Genomic DNA, 17,232 nt, shown 5'->3' on the forward strand with positions numbered 1-17,232 from the left:
TATAATTTGGGATCCCCAATACAATTTAGCAAATTGGATGAATACGTAATGATAGACTGCTGGGTGCTGTTTAGTAGATCCCATCCTATTTGGCAGGTGTATACCGGAGGGTCTGCCAGCATCAAATAATATCAGTGTTCTGTGTTTTTTTGTTCATTCCTTCCAATGATGGAAGAAAAGTTTCACGTCATGCTCAGTAGGCCCATAACAACAGCAACGAACTCGACAATTCGATCGAAGTATACTTTCCCACACGTGGTGTTCCGTTTAACGTTGCCACGTCTTGATGTTTTACGACCGACCGGCTACGCTACCCGGTTGCTTTGCAAAATAAACACATTAAGAATAATTTGGATCAACAGATCTTTGCAGCGTGTGACACGTGCTTTCGCTAAATCGCGGCACGCGTTCGCAGCCATTGACAAAACGAGATTCTCCTTCGCCTCCGTGTCTATGTGAGTGCTGTGTTACTACTGTGTTTTCGGGGTGCGCTTCACAATTTTACGATTTTGTTGATCCCTATTTTTCGATGGCGGCGTAACGTGCAAAGAATTATTGGGATTAATGTGCCATGTTTGAATATTAATACACTCTTATAATACTGATGTAACTGGTACTGGTGTCTTCTATGAATTCGTCATGTTTCTATTGCTTTTTATTGGTGTTTAGGTTGTTTTGAGAGGAGATTCTTAGTGCATTAGGAAGCTCGTGAAGCAATATACCATGTCACAACGAAATTCTGGCCAAATCTAATAGCATTCTAGTGGAAAAGACTGATAGCATGAAGTTCTGGAAAAATGAAATGAGTAAGAAGATTGAGTCATTGGAAGATGTTATCGGGTCACAAATACAACGGACAGTGGAAGGTATCAAACAAGAAATATTGCGGGAGTCAACTGAACGCAGAAAGTTAGTCAAACAGAAATCGTGCTCATTTGCTGAAGTTTTGAAAAAAGGAAGTGTTGTTGACGGAAAAGATTCCACACCGGTTTGTCCGAGCAGGGACTTCAAACCTAAAAAACGGCTTAAAGTTGAAAACGGTGAACAAAATTAGGCATTTACTAGCAAAAGCTCTAGTTCGTTGAAACCACAATCCCGAAACAGCCTCGTAAAAACAGGCCCGTTATTATAGTACAAACAAAAGAAATGAATCAAAGTGCCAGAAAATTAAATTAAAGAATGAATGCGTAACCAAATTGATCGTGCATCGAATAAAATTCTAACAGTTCGAGAAGGCAATGGTGGCTTAATTAACATTGTTTTTAAAAGTGCAGAGGAAGTAGAATCATTTACGGCACGGGTAAGCGAGAAGCTTGTGGAGAATTATGAAATCTCAGTTTCGAAACCGCCATAACCAAGATTGAAGATTGTGGGTATTGCAGATCAGATGTCCGAGAGTGACAATGAAAATAGTTTAAAAGAAGAAAATAAAGCAGTGAACTTAACCCTTAAATGCGCAATGTTGTTTTAAAAACCGGGAATGGATATGTTCCCCCGAAGCTAGACATACAGATACTGCCTCCGTTGAAATGAATTCCTGTTTCCAGCTCATAAGATACTACCGGAACGTGAGAGGACTACACACAAAGATCGATGAGCTGTTCGTAGCTGTATCCGACACAGAGCACGTTGTCGTTATCCTGACAGAAACATGAGTGAATGAGGAAAATCAATTCACTGCAGAGTTCGGTTCTAGATAAACGGTCTATAGTAGCGATCGTGACTCGATCGTTGCGGGTACAAAAAAGCGGTGGAGTACTCATCGCTGTTTCTTATCGGTTAGAGTCCAAAAAAAAACTATCCTAGAACAACTGTGGGTGAACATTAACAGTCATGATGCTAGCACATGTGTAGGCGTAGTATATCTCCCTCTGGACTCCGCAGATAACATAAACGTAATTCAGAATCATATTCACTCCGCACTTGACATTGCTAATTCGCTAGAACCTCAAGCTTTCCTTTTGTTATTTGCTGATCACAAACCAGCCTGGTCCTGTATGTCGTCGATCCTGACACAACTGCGCCCTATACCATACCACTTTGGTTCATTCGACGACTTCGAGAACTTAAACGACTGAGAGCAGCTGCGCTTCGAGGAAGAGAACGGTCTTCCTTCTAGCATGATTTAGCAAATGACACTTCTAACACGACCCGCGGCATTTGCAACCTCCACTGGAAAACAGACAGAGAAAGAATGAGCGGAACGGTGAAAATTCACCTTTTTATTGGAAACACTGAGAAAAGATATGTCCTCAAGCAGGAACCTGCGATCTTCCAGTCTCTAGATGGGTGCGTTAGCCACTCCGCCATCGAGGAACTGTGATGGCCAACAGTATCGTGATCACCGCCACAGCCTCCAATACCTCCTAATTGAGGACATATCTTTTCTCAGTGTTTCCAATAAAAAGGTGAATTTTCATCATTTCTTCATTCGCACCGTTCCGGTCATTCTTTCTCCATCTGTTTTCCAGTGGACACGTTCATAAAAATCCTTGAAAAAGGAAAAAGACAAGACACACGTCAAAACAAGGAATATTTGCACAACCTGTTTTCAAAACCTTCTCCGAGTGCATTTGAAACAGTTCCGACTACTCCAGCACAGCTTTAAATCGGACGACCCGATGTTCCCATGTAATGCAATGAGCCTAACGTCCGTTTTTCCGAAGAAGAATAATCACGTTTTTACGTTACGAAAACAAGACCATGAACCAAAATCAGGTGGTTTATAGCTATGTTCAATTTCAAACCTTTTGTAACGTCAGCATAACGCTTTTATTACTGGAAATATTGGTTTTTGTTTTGTAAACTTCAGTCATGGTGAGTACCAAATTGATTTTCTGTTCGTGAACTAGTTCACAACTTTATGGACATTATTCATAAATCCAAAGGTGATTCATGATGTTATTCATATATTTATGAATAAAATATTCTATTCATTCTATTCAAAAAAAATCTATTCAAAATCAAAATATTCTAGATATTTTTTCGCGAACTATTTCACAAAACTCAGAATTTTATTCATGACTCCATTCGATCCTCGTGAGTTAATTCATGATTCTTAATATATTAGTCACGGTCCGGTATCCGTCCGTGAAAGAGTTAACAAAATCAAGGAATATTATTCATAAATTCGTGAACTGGTTCATGATTCCTAGTTCAAGAACCACGACCATGCTTGCCCATGATATAAATCACAAAATTTTAAAATATATTATTCACAATCCAATATCCGTGCTCGAGATATAGTTCACAAAATCATGAAAAATTGTCCATGTATTCGTGAACTGGTCCATGATACCCAGTATAATAGTCTGTTTATGATCGTGAAATAGTTGAGGATGATGATGGTCCCACCTCATACCCCTACAAAGGTGTGAGCTGAACGATTTATCTAATAGATAATTGATATTTTTACACATGACTAAACCAGTAAACAAAACAAATACGGACTGGTTAACTGTTCAGATATAGATTTTCCTTCAAAAGACCGCAACCAAATAGGCTTCAAACATTTTGCAAGCAACCAGAGTCTATCAAGCAAATTTCCATCCCGGGAAGATGCTTGATGGAATAGGGAATTGAACCTAATATCCTCAATTTTCGACAATAACAAGGCAGACTCCTCCCACCTGACTAAGATATCGCTACTACCACATACAAAGATAAAAAGTATCGAGTATGGTAGCAGTGCAGAGCCTAGCCGATTTATATTATCAACGTCAGACCCCAGACTAATCTACCACTAACACAAGGCAATCAAGAGAAACTCCCACCTGGGAATACCCTAGATTGATCGGGAATTGAACCCGAAGTCTTGTCATTTCAGAAAGAATAATCAAGGCCACTCCCAACGAACTAACTCCGGTATTACCACAATCGCAGCGATACCGAAATTAGCCATATTGTTGAGCAAAGCTCAAACAGCTCCATCATCTATTCCAGACCCCGATTACTACAAATGTCCAAAAGCTTAAATTCAACCCGATAAGCTATTTGTACTGGTCGCTACGTCAATTTCAGGATGGTCTCTATCTGATTAACGCGTGCATGGCTCAGACTTCTGTAGACATCTCATTATATTTTTAAGTTAAGAAACAAATAACAAAATCCATCATCATCATAGAGAACACAATAACTTAGTAACGCTTAAAAGGGAATAAAAAACAATCTTCATGATTTTACATATTTTTTAAATTATTCTAAAACATAAAAATCTGACTACAAAACAGATTTTACGTGTGAAATTCATAATGTTTTGAATTGCTTCAATGTTACTACACGTTTCATTTCTCTTGGCATCGAATTAAAAAACTTATTCCTTTGTACAACAATCATAACATATTATTCATGTATTCGTGAACTGGTCCATGATACCTAGTACAATAGTCACGCCGGACCATTCGTGATTGTCAAATAGTTCATAAAATCATGAACTATTACTCATGGATTCGTGAACTAGATCATGATTCCTAGTACGATCTATTTTGTGTGCTTGTAATATTTAGAATATCTTTCTAATTTTCATTTCCATGCAATACGGTAATGAAATATTCACGTAAACTATTTCACAAAATTTGGAGTGTGAATCGTGGAATCATTTTTGTTTTTTTTGAACTTGGGTCACGTGTCAAACTCGAAAGCAAGCTTTCGAATAAAATATCTGGATAACGTGAACAGAAATTACGAAATGCACGACTAAGATCCTGAAATCATGAACATGAATCACAACTTAAACACAACGAATTAGCAATGTCAAGTGCGGTAATCCTGAAATCATGATCATAAATCCCGCCTGTCTGACAGAAAAATCCGATAGTAAACCCATTAAAAAAATTGCAAGGTAACGTAATGAAAAATCAGAAAAATCGCGAATAAGCTCCTGAAGTCATGAACATCATTTGACTGGCGGCTGTGTATTCTCAAATTATGAACAAGAATCATAACAAAAACTAAACATATCCAGGAAACAAAAACAGCAATCCAACCAAACATTCGAATGCAACGCCATGTATATATTTGGAGCGAACGAGTTTTTTGGAAACACGAAAAGTTTCATGAATACGAAGTTTATTATTCACAATTTTAGGAACTTGGTCACGATTTTCGTAAATCGTTCAGTTCACTAAATCGTGATCTTTTATTCATGAATTTCTGAATGGATTTTTTTCGTGTGATCAATCGTTGCCGCAAGGGACGTTCGCATTGTGTTGTAAAAAGTCGGTTGAGTTTCCTGTCATTTAACCTTCCAGCAGTCGCGCTAGTGCGCTGAGTGCACGCTACTGTGAAAATCTAGCGAAATCGTCTTAGGGCACCAGCGGCTGCTCGTTCAGTGAGCCATGTGGGCGACTTCCAGAGGGTTAAAAGGGTGATAAGCAGGACATGAAAATTATCGACAAATTATAACCAGAGCGGGTTTCAAACTGTTCGAAATTCAAGTAAGATAGTTCCACAGCTACGAATTTACGACAAATCTCTTCACATTGTATTAAAAATAGAGAATACGGGGTACAAATAGATACTGTACACTAATTTCAAAGCAGCATTCGATCGTGTTGATCACTCGCTTCCTCTGGCGAAGATAGAAAGACTGGGTGCTTCACTCAACTTCACTAAGTGGCTCAAGTGATACCTTGTTATCTGTCAAACTAGGAAATGTAGAATCATATAATTTCAGGTGTGCCCCAGGGTAGTAATTTTGGACCCTTGCTGTTCTCCTTATTCTTCAATCACTGTTTTTGTAGGAAAAGTTGTAGCATATGAAAGAGATGCCCCAAATATACTTTCGCAGAGTAATACAAATGTGCCTTCTAGAAGTTTGAGATCGCAGGATGTTTTAAGTCTTGTCTATCAAAGTGCTGATTATGAACAGAATGAACCCATTAGAGCGATGTGTAGTTTTTTTTACAGTATGGTTTAAAAAGCTTCAAAAGCCTGGCCTGTATCGGCACTGCGTGGGATTCAAGACTCATGTCTAACGACTAAAACACTTCTTAAATTTTTTATCCTTTTTCGAGTATTTTCGAGGTGATCTTTGTGAATACAATTGTTTTTTCCCGCTGCATGAACAGTTGGTCAGAGGAAAAAGAAGAAGAAAAGGGATACCTGTGCACATATTCATAAATATTCATTTTGCCCAACATAGTATTTGACCCTACAGCATTTTGACGTATCTCAAATTAGCAAAAATATCAATATTTTCAAATCGCTTGGAATTTGTGGATCGGAAAAGATCGGAAGAGATTGAATGTTTTTTGAATAGCCGGAATCTTGTTTTGTAATGTTGTTTCAGCAACTTTGCCGGATCTTGCCGTATAATGTAACTTTTTATCATTCAAATTTGGAATAACTTGTTTAAAAAAGGTGTTTTTAAAGCTAGTCCTATAAACAGCAACACTATTATTTTCGGTTATTTTTAAGCGGAGGTTATACAAATAGTTGTGTTCTATTACGTTAGTTATAATATTGTCTTATTTAAAACAGTCATCATCATTTGAAAGCGATTTTGCTGGATATATATATATATATTAAAAAATGATTAAAAACCCTTAAAATATCACCATTTTGCATCCACGCAAAAATTCTTTAGCAATTTTTGGCATACTCTTTATTTTGCCACAATATGCAGTATGCTTTTAGGTATCTAAAAAAAATATAACTAAATAAAAAATCGAAAAAAATTTTTTTTTGGTTATTGGCCAAGAATTTCTTCTAGTTACTCCTCTGTGCGTCGCTACTTAGCTCTCGTCCTAGTGAGCTGTTTGGTTGTTGATTCCATTTAAGCCATTTAACTCCTGTTTCCGTGAGTTATTCAGCTTTCAGCCTTATCACGATCTACTCGGATAGTCCCCGGCGATGAACTCAGTCTACTTCGACTGAGAGTTCCTTGACGGAGGAATTTCTCCCGATATCGATACTCGCTTTCTTGAGCCATTAAGCTCCCAGCTTTATCAAGAGCTACTCGAATGTTATCCGGCGGTGAACTACTCTACTTCGTCTGAGAGTTTCCTGGCAGCGGGATTTCTCTCGGTACCGTTGTCTGTTTCGCGAGCCATTTTTGTCACAATATAGTCGGATAGTCCACGGCGGTGAATCTACCCTACTGTGAATTCTCCGTCGGTTCATTTCCGTGAGCCATTTAGTTCCCCGCTTCGTCGCGGTCTACCCAATTTTGTCCCCGGCGGTGGACCTAGCCCACTTAACGGGCCAGCCAGTAGGTGCTGAGGTCTGTCCAGCGATTCCAGGTGTAGATATTCGACGCCATCTACTCGCTCTAATACCCGGCGGTGGATTTAACCTACTCACGAGCTACCCGGTAGGGTGTCGAGGTCGGTTCGGCGATTCCGGTGAAGTCTGACATCTGGTTCGGAGAGTTTCCGAAACCTGATTTGTGATTTCACGGTGGATTTCTAGTCAGCGGCCAATGCGTTAGTTGTTCTCGTAGTCTTTTTACATACATAATCGACATGGCTGTTGTAATTTATCCGATCGTCGACCATCACACCCAGACGATTCAGCGCACGCTTCGATGGAATGGATTGTGCGTCGACACTGATCACGACGCGCTGGATTTTTTTATAGTTGCTGACCAAGCTCCGTCTTGTGGTAAGCCAGTTGCATATTGACGTCATCCATCCAGGTTTCCACGATACCTGTCTCTGCCGTCAGCATCTACACTTCCTCAAGGGTCTCGCTGGTTGTCGTCAGGACATTTTCTGCATAGATCGATCTGTCCTTCTCTCCGTTTGTTTAGTAGCTATAGGGATCAGTCGTAACGAACTTACCGGTCAACATAAGCTAATTGGCTGCGGCTGGTGATAAGCGTATCGCTGCTGTCTGTGTGCCACTATACGCCTTCCTTAATTTGCTTGACATCTGCTCTTGCTCCAGGTTACATTGCTCTATTAGCGCGCTCCTCACTTCATCTTCTATGATGATCTCGTTCGGATTCTTGCACTTCACCACTGCTTTCTGAACTAAAGCTTCCACGTTCGCTTCTTCTCCCACCGCTTCTACCACGAATTCCCGGTAGGTCGAGCTCTTGATCAATCAATCTTTCTTCAACTCGAACAGAAGCCTTTCGGAGTTCGCCTGGTTCTTCCTACGTTCTCCCCCTGCTTCTTCAGCTTGGGATCCTCTCTCACCCTTTTGACGATCGCAGCGTACGTCACGCCGTCGTTTGTTTTGACGACCAGAGCATCTATCCCATAACACGACCGAAGGTCTTCTTTCTTCTTTGTCTTCTTTTCGTCCTCTTCTTTCTGTTTTTTCCTCCTCTGTTCTACTATTTCTACAGTGTGTCATTCACTTTCCATTTGTCGGCAGTTTCGCTGTCTTTCACTGACCTTCTTAGACTTTTTCGGTTCGTCCTCCTCTTCTGGTGTTTCCTTTACTCTTTTCACAGAAAGGGAATCACAGTCACACTTCGGCGTCTCACAGGCTTCTGCTTTCGCTATATCCGTGGTCTTTTCGGTTTTTTTCAGTCCTCTCCAATACCGCCATCTGTTCGTATTCGGTTGCTGCAACGGTGAATTAGATGCTATTCACTAGATCCCTGCACGGTCTGCGCACGTTGGCCTTGCTTTTCACGAATGCGTAGAGCTCTTCGATGTTTTACCTCATATTCTTCGCTTCAAGTAACCTAGCCAGCTGGTCTTCTGGGGTAATGCTTGATTTCGGCGTGCGCATCTGAAACTCTAGCTTTCCTTGGCGCCCTATTGATTTGTCGCCGCTCTTGCTCGGTATGGCCTCCTTGGGCTGCTGTCGGTGTTGCGACCTCGCTAGCTCACCTTTGGCGAACGGCTTCACCACACTTGGTCCGTTAGAATTTTGTGCTGTTGTTTTTGTCTTCTGGAAGATTTTCGACTGTTGGTAGAGTTTGAGGTTATACATCGGCTTTCAGTGGGGGGAAAATGTCAAACACGGTTTATGTACTTTATATCCGACGTTTCGGCGACATATATTACGCCTTTTTCAAGGAATTAACGCGATAACAAACCTAATTCCTTGAAAAAGGCGTAATATATGTCGCCGAAACGTCGGATAAAAAGTACATAAACCGTGTTTGAAATTTTCTCCAGACTGAAAGTTTTTCTCTTCTTCGACACTTTTTTGGGTCCCAACTCCAAGCCGCTATCAACGCCGTTACCGTTACCGTCAACGTTACCGCGTTCAGAACCGTATCGGTGATAGTAAGGTACGTTTAGCTGAGCCCACTTCCACCGGCTAAGGTCGGCACCTGTTTTGAACGAACTTGGAGACCTACCAAAGTTTTAACGGAACGGAGGGCAGCTAGTGCCATTAGCCCATTAGCTCGCAGTTTTAGGGAAGTGTCGTCCATCCTTACTAGGGTAGTGGAATGGCATGGCTCTCGGTCCGTGGTTCAATTTCCATATACTATAATCAGGATCTTACTGGTATCGATCCTAATGTGCCGGTTGGCACTCCCGTTGGGTTAAGGTGCTTTATGCTAAAATCTTGGATAAAATCTTAGCGGAAGAGGCACCGACTCGCTTCGACGGAGCTGCTTTCGGATTGATATGGCTTTCTATAGAGGTTTAGCAGAGCCCAACATTGCCTTACCCTGTTTTACGCTTTTTCCCATTCTATATTTCATGTAGACCATTCACGTCAGACGAAAAATCAATAAAAAAATAAATTAGCTCAGATAGTTATTTTTTTGACGGTCTACTACTAAAAGCAAAGCGAGGTCACATAAAATTCAAACGTCAGAAGAAGCACCATAGTTAATATTCATTGCAGCCTACTGCGACCGATTGGAACGAACAGCGCGCAGAGAAAATTGAAGATCTTGTCGCAACGCCAGTAACGGGAGGTTAAGTACCGCTTAACATTCGCCATTCATTCTTATAGAGCTTTGGTCTTTTCCAAAAGTTTACCGATACCGGTGGTCTATATCCATTCATAGTTTTCGAGATTCTTGCTCGGAGATTATGCGTGCAATTAAAGAAATGATTATTATTATTAATATGCTGTTTGTGGAAGCTTACAGCACTTGAAATTCAGTGTCGTTTGCCTTCCTTACTTGCAAGGAAGAAGGCAACTGGGGTTCGTAACGCCGAAATCGTTCGGTCCCCGAGGACAGAGTCTCTTTAATTTTGCAATTATCTCATAATGGGTTTTCTGCTAAATGGGCGAACTGTTTGCTGGAAAGGTGTTGAAATGGTTGCCAAAAGTGGATGGGGAGGTTCAGCATGCCTTAACTGTTATGTGTTTGCTTGTCATAGATCAGAACAGCGCCTGGCAGGGGGTGTCCCAATCCTAGTGGGTCTATAATTAATGGGTTTCTTGACCGATTGTTGATGGGAGGACAGGCGGACAGGAGACATCTATCTTGTCCCGCGAGGCGAGATGACAAGACCATCAGCATCCGGTTGTTCGATTGTCGTTTAGCAAGGTTCTGACTATCGCAGAAGGGCGCACACATCGTTTAATCAAATTTATTGTAAGCAATTGATATAAAATACCTTCGACGGTGACAGCTTTACGATATGGCAAAAGCCACACAACAGCAGCCAGCGGAATTAAAACATAATTACAGTTCTCGTTGGCGGGTGACATGAAGAAATATGGCGTCGTTGTTCGGTGAAGCGTGTGTGTGTTGTTGATGTTGTGGCTTACCACATCAAGCAGTGCGCCATCTTGTGCGTATTTCATGCAAGTTCAGAAAGCATAGCATGCCTTGCCGTACGCCGCCTTCAATCCATGCCAATAGCAGTTGACTGCCAAGAATGAAGAATGGCGGTGAATTTATTACCCGTTGGCAAACGGGCGAAGAATTGGCAGCACCTCCCTTGATCCTGTTCCGGTTGTGCCCAAAAAAGCTTCCCCAACCAGCACACGGAACAGGAAGGCACAAGAAAAACGTTACGAATTTATAGCCCTCACACCGCCACGGTGGCAGTCGGAGTGTTTTTTTTGTTTTTTTGTTTGAGTCAAGTCGATTCTTTCCGCCCGGACTCAACAGATGTCGGCAGCAGTCCGACCGGAGAACATGAATGGAATCACGCACCCGCGACATTTCTTCATTTCTGCTCCGACAGCAAACCCCACCCCGGGCGGGACCGGATAGTGTCTTCTTCCATTAGATGCCAGGAAAAAATCACTTTCATTATTTGATTTCAGTTCATTCTTCAAACATTTTTGCTTAGTTTGCTACTCGTACAATCACGATAAGAATTCCAATATGCAGTAGAGTGCTCGGTTTCTTCCTTGTGCTATTCTCATCAGAAAACCAACCCGATAGCGACGTGGCGATAAGCGCAAAAACAGGAGCCCTTGTTGCTTGCCATGCGACGAAGAATTGACACATTGAAGGAATTGGCACGGTGCGTTTTTGGGACCGGCCACAATGATGCCAGAGGTCGTCACCTAGTAGGCGGTGCTGATGAGTACGGAAACGTTCGTCGAATCATCAGCGCGTGCGAACGGTACCATCCCCGCCTACTGCCATCAAGCTTAATTGTGCCAGAAGAAATCACTCTCCGAAAGCAAAGAAAAGGTCGTAAAGAAAATCTATACCATCATTTTCCTAATTGGGCTCACGCGCCCGTTTGCTTAAAGCTGTTGAGGTTAAGAATAGCAAAAGGGAAAAAAAAACTTCAGGCTCCAGTTGTTTATAGGAACGACCACCGAAAACACACAGCCCCCACAAAGAAACAGCGTTTAAATTAACGCAAATTATCAACAGGCACGGCATATTTTCATTAGTCGCGATTTGATTGGGTTTTAAGAGGGGGAAAGCGAAGCCTGAAGCCGCTTGAAGAGGAGTGAAATTGATTTCACTGCTGGCACCCCTGTTTGGATGGTTGGCACCTGTAACGGAGTGCGTATTTGAGTTAATGCCCGCAGATTTCATCTTTGCTGGCGACATGGATTTATTGATTGAATGCTGATTGGCTTCCAGAGGCCCTTCGCAGCAGGCCTGTAGAACAAAGCATTCCCCGCTAAACGGGGGTCGTTTAGCGGCCTTTCAACGAGAGACTGAAATATGTTCCGAAACAATGACCGAAAATTGAGGTTAATATGATCAATAAATGAAAGGTTTCGTAAGTACGACACCGAACCGAAACTTAGTTTATTTAGAAAAATGAAAAATTAATTAATATTAACTCCTCTCGTTCATCCCATGCCGGAAGCGTCCGTAAAGTTAGCTCCCGACATATCTCGGCTAGCTTATACACAATTTCCTCAGCTCAACGATTGTTATTTTTCAATTATGAATTCAAAATATCATATAATTAATCTCACTTGACTCCTTTGGGGCAACTCCTATCGTTGCTCTCGGTTTGCTCACCAAAAACCCCTTCGGCATCGATTCTGGGCTCATTTGAAGTGCCTTTCCGAAGAGTCATGCTATTTAATGTGTCTTAATTGAAAATTTTCTTGCGGTTCATCCTTCATTAGCACTCGGGCGGTTCGGATGGCATAAGTTGGCGAACGTCAACGAACGAACGAGAGTATCAAATTTTCACTTAACTTTGTGAAGGCTAAACCACATCAGACACACTTCGGGAATCGGTCCTTATTAGAGATCCCCCTCGTGCTCCTCCGTTCGGGTTAACTCTTCCGTCGGTTGGTTTCGGCAACTATTGTTACGATGCGAGAACATAGTTTTTATCTTAATCTCCCACCACTCCTCCCACGTGGCCTAGCAGGTCGGATTCTTTGTGATTTGCTACTAATTAATCATACTTTAATATTTGTTCAGTTGATTCATTCACCAGCTTCGACTCAAACTCAGCAGGCGATGGCTTTTCTCTGCTTTTTTTTCGAGAGGGTAATGAATATTCCCTTTGGATAGAGCAACTGACGTTCGGGGATAATAATGATGACGGTTCCTTGTACATTATGCGTTGGACGAAAGGGGGAAATGGTGGCCATTTCCGATAAGAATCGGGTTTTGGGATTTGCAGTAATATAATAGAAGTAGCAAGCAACCGCCAGCAATTCATTAATTCTGTTCGGCGGGTTGGGGTTGGTTGGCTTGCTTTCATAATCCAATGTGAAACAAAGTAGTCCGGGAGCGGGGTGATGGTGATGTCGTCTGCCAGAACCGACCGATTGCTTTGATCGACCGACCGGGTCCAAGCGAACATCCCTAGCTGTACTGTCATCAGGGTTGAAATTGATCCAGCATCCTTGGCTAACCCCTTTTTTGTGCCGAAAAACGAAAGGGACCGATGACCCTTTTCTTTTGCAACTCCACCGAAAAAACGAGTTTTTGTTATTGTTATATTGTACTCTGGTTTGAATTTAATTCGTAGTGTGTCTTTACGTAGACATACGTGCTATCCGAAAAGGATACCATTTATCATTCACTTTTACATATATTCTTCCTGGTACCTCATTGTTGGGATTTGGCGGAAGGATTATTCGGCTGGCCAGATATCAATTAATTTTGTTGTTGTTGCTTTTTTAAACTGGTACTGATCTGCTTTTCTTGGGCGAAAGCGTGCCGTTTTTTGGTTGCTTACCACACGTGTCAGAGCGCATGGCATAAATTAATACGGTATTGCTTTAATCCGCTAATAGATGATGTGAGAGTTTGGAGCCATTTGGAAATTTAATTTGCATTCATCTCTATAATGAAACTTGTCTGAGAATTTGCGCCAGCCGATCGAGCCCAGTAAAGAACAATATTGTTCTTTGACAAACTTTTTTCGCAGCCGGTGAAATCTCGTTACACAGAGTGTAACGCAAGCAATTTCAACTGAGGGAAAGAGACTATTTGAGTTCTGGTTGAATTTAACGTAGTCTGAATAAACATCGCTAACTTTCTGACTGATGGACGATTATGTTGAACTGTTTACTCTAAAAATTGCCGAGATAAAACAATAACTACCATCCTTGGAACGAGAGTCCCGCGCAGACAAACTTTTTCAAGACCACCTACCTCACAAGTTAACTATAGGTGGTAGGTAGTAGGTGTCACTAGTCGAAAAATATTCCCCTCAAAACAGTGGCGCTTTAAACTTCTCCCCATCACATTGTCGTCATCAACGCCTGCTACGACCGGAACAGTGGCGCGTTGTGTGAAAAGTCAGCCGCCAAAAGCGAGCGATGCGTCGCATACTTTTACTCAGGGTGGTTACCCGGGTTGGGCTTGGGTAGCGTATCCACAAGCGCGCTCGCTAGCTTACCGCTTTCGGTCGTTTGTTGTTTGTTTTCGAGAGAAAGACAGAGAGAGAGAGCAAAATTAAATTCTTGTATATAGGCAGGCACGCAAAGCGAGACAAGAACCGTTCCTCGCGCGCGTCGTGCGGCGGTACCCTTCAGAAGCATGACGCGGGGCCTAGCTTTTTAGATGCAAATATTTTCTGCCCAGCAGGCGCTGCTCGTGGGAAGCATGAGCGAGCACACCATGTTTACGAAAGGCTTTCGACGAGGGTTTTGCTGCTGTGTTGCGACCCTGGCGATTATGTGTAATGACTTTCGAAAGTGAACTTCCGGGGATTTTTCGACTGCTGCGCAGAGCTTTGCGAGAAAGGTCCAGTTCTATTGTGTGTGTTTTTTTTTCTCGGTTGGTTCGCAAAAGACCGTGCTGGTGCTGATTTTGAATACTAAGTAGATTTTAATTTGGGCTGGTTTGGGTGGACTACTTTTTAGTTTAGAAGCGGAATGGTGAAGAAAATGTTGGGAAAGTCTAATTTTGCTAAATGGATTTTTGTGCCCATGGCTGAAAGCGACACAATGTTTTCATTTGTTTAGATTTTTCCATTTCTACCCTTGTTTGCGTTGGAAATGTTGTCTGTAAAAACATAACACTAATCTCAGTAGGCATTGATATTTTGTGTTCGAACGGTCGAATTGTGATCAGTGTTGCCGATGAGGCAGATGTTCTTGAAATTCTACAGATTTGTCAGTCAAGCAAACTATTTTGTTTAATTTTTGTTAGACTGAGATTTGAGAACATCCAGAGTCTTATACTTTATTCTAGTACAGAATATTGGTTGTCGCTAAAGGGTGTAGGGATCGGTTGAAGATACTCAAAATCTAATCATAATTTAATTTTTTATTACTGACATTTCAATCGTATGATCGGTATGGTACTTTTTCAGGTTAGAAAATTCTATGTGTGGCGTTAGAAAAATAAACCCAGGTCGGCTGCTAAATAATTCTACTCAGAATGGGTCTAAAACATTAAAAATCTTGCCTGAATATTTTCTATTCAGATAAAAAGATGTTTCTCTAGCATAGTAGTCTACCTACTTTTTATAGATTGGTGAGGCTGTACCATTATGCAACACTTTGTTGCCATTCGCTTCTGATACAGAACTGCTATCTATTACTTCCCCGTGGTGCCAACCGGGGTACGATACACATTATGCCGTTTTTGCTTGAACCCGGGGCTGTGGCGGGCTATGGGCCCAAGCACTGTCATCTGTTAATATACTTTGGCAGTGGTTGGATTTGGAGTCTGCCTCGGTTTCGCTTCGAACGGAATCGATATTAGTTAAGATCGGTTGGGATCTGTAGTGGTATACTGACAGGAAAGGATAATAAACGACGCGCGCGTAATATTGCCAGTGTATCCGTCATACACAGTAAAGCTGTCAGGACAGTTAATGCTTATTTTGGCCACTCAACATTATTTCGTATTCTTCTTACTAATAAAATCGATAGTTTCTCAGTTAAAGCTGTAGTTTGCTTACTGTCCTCGACTATTTTTATGCAAATTTAAAAGCCAAATTAATCTTTTGTTTTATATGAGAACTAATAAAAAATCTGGCAAAGGTCATTGACCTCTGAAGTAATCAGAAATATAATGCACCTCAGAACAAATAAAGAGAAGAATAAAAAATGCTCAGGCAAGGCACAAAAAGTGGCTCTTCAAGGTGACTCTTTGAACGAAATTGTGCAACTCTTGGGGCACAGATTTTTCTCTTTTTTTGTTTTCAAGTTTCTATTTGTGCGGTCGTTCTGCACATCGCAGTGTTTTTGTGCTGCTCCATTTTTCATCGGTGTATTTCGCTCTTTGTGACACATTGTGAGAGCAAATAACAAGCCTGCAACCAAGACATACTTCCTGATCTTTTCCCTTTCCTACTAAAACAATTCCTGTCGCGTGATTCTTGTGGAGATGCAGAGGTAGTCTCGGTCTCTATCAGGAGCAAGTGTAGAACTTACATTCCTTTCTTTCCCTGGTGGAATAGCTTTGGTCCTGGCAGGCCTCGTTATTGATTAGTTTATGAAAATATAGAGTCAGTGAAACATGCCCAGTAAGAATTAATTGTTCCTTCCAAGCATCATTGTTTTGTTCATTCTGCATTTTGTCTCATTCAATCATGAAGTGCAACTAGTTCGATCTGATTCAAGCACCGCCAACGCCATTAGTGATTTGGTCGATTCACTGTACTCTGCAATTCGAGCGAAAGAAAATGGTGGGAGCAGTATTCCTGGACCTGAAAAAAGGGTTCGACATGTTGGTTCACTAGCTCTTATAGCGGAAGTTTAGCGGCTTACGGGATTCGCGGGACTGTTAATGATATTCTATGAAGCTACCTAACAAATCGCTCACAATATGTTGCTGCAGGCGGTGCTGTGAGTTCTTCGTGAGATATGACAGTAGGTGTCCCACAGGGAAGCTACCTTGGGCCATTGCTGTTATTAGTGTACATAAATGACCTTCCCAAAATAGGATTTAAGGGAGTTCTTCATTTATTTCTGATAATACGGCCGCTTTCTATGAGGGAGACACCGAAGAGAAGGTAGCCGCGTTTGCGGAACAAGATTTCAAGAAGTTCCGCAAATAGTTCAGTGCCAACTTATTATTGCCAAATGTATCGAAAACCAAATTTATGCTCTTCCATTCTAAGCATAAAAAACTTATTCAACGTGGTAGTCTCGCTATGAATGAAGAAGTAATACCCTGTGTTAATAGATTCAAGTACCTCGGTCTGATAATTGATCCCACACTGTCCTGGAACCATCATTTAGACTCACTTGAAGCCAAGCTTTGGAGTAGCTGCGACTTAATAAGAAAATTTGGCAAATTTCGTCCAACCAAAGCATTACACAAGCTGTATTTTTCTTTTTTCCACACCCACCTGCAATATCTCGCATTAATTTGGGGCTCTACCAGCAAGCACCGTCTCAAAAGAATACAAGTTCTGCAAAATCGGTCGCTAAAGACGATTTAGTGCTTGCTCTGGTACACAATGTGCCCAACCTCCAGGGGTATAATTGGAATGTATGTGTGACACCAATGTACGT

General features: G+C 41.6%; 1 protein-coding gene across 9 annotated transcripts in view; it reads right to left on the reverse strand.

Annotated features, from left to right (window-relative positions):
• The window catches only part of LOC131688976 (teneurin-m), a 573,241-nt gene that overhangs the window by 63,785 nt on the left and 492,224 nt on the right, over positions 1-17,232 (reverse strand). The window lies entirely within an intron of this gene.

The sequence above is a fragment of the Topomyia yanbarensis genome, chromosome 3 (assembly GCF_030247195.1).
Source record: "Topomyia yanbarensis strain Yona2022 chromosome 3, ASM3024719v1, whole genome shotgun sequence".
NCBI lineage: Eukaryota > Metazoa > Arthropoda > Insecta > Diptera > Culicidae > Topomyia > Topomyia yanbarensis.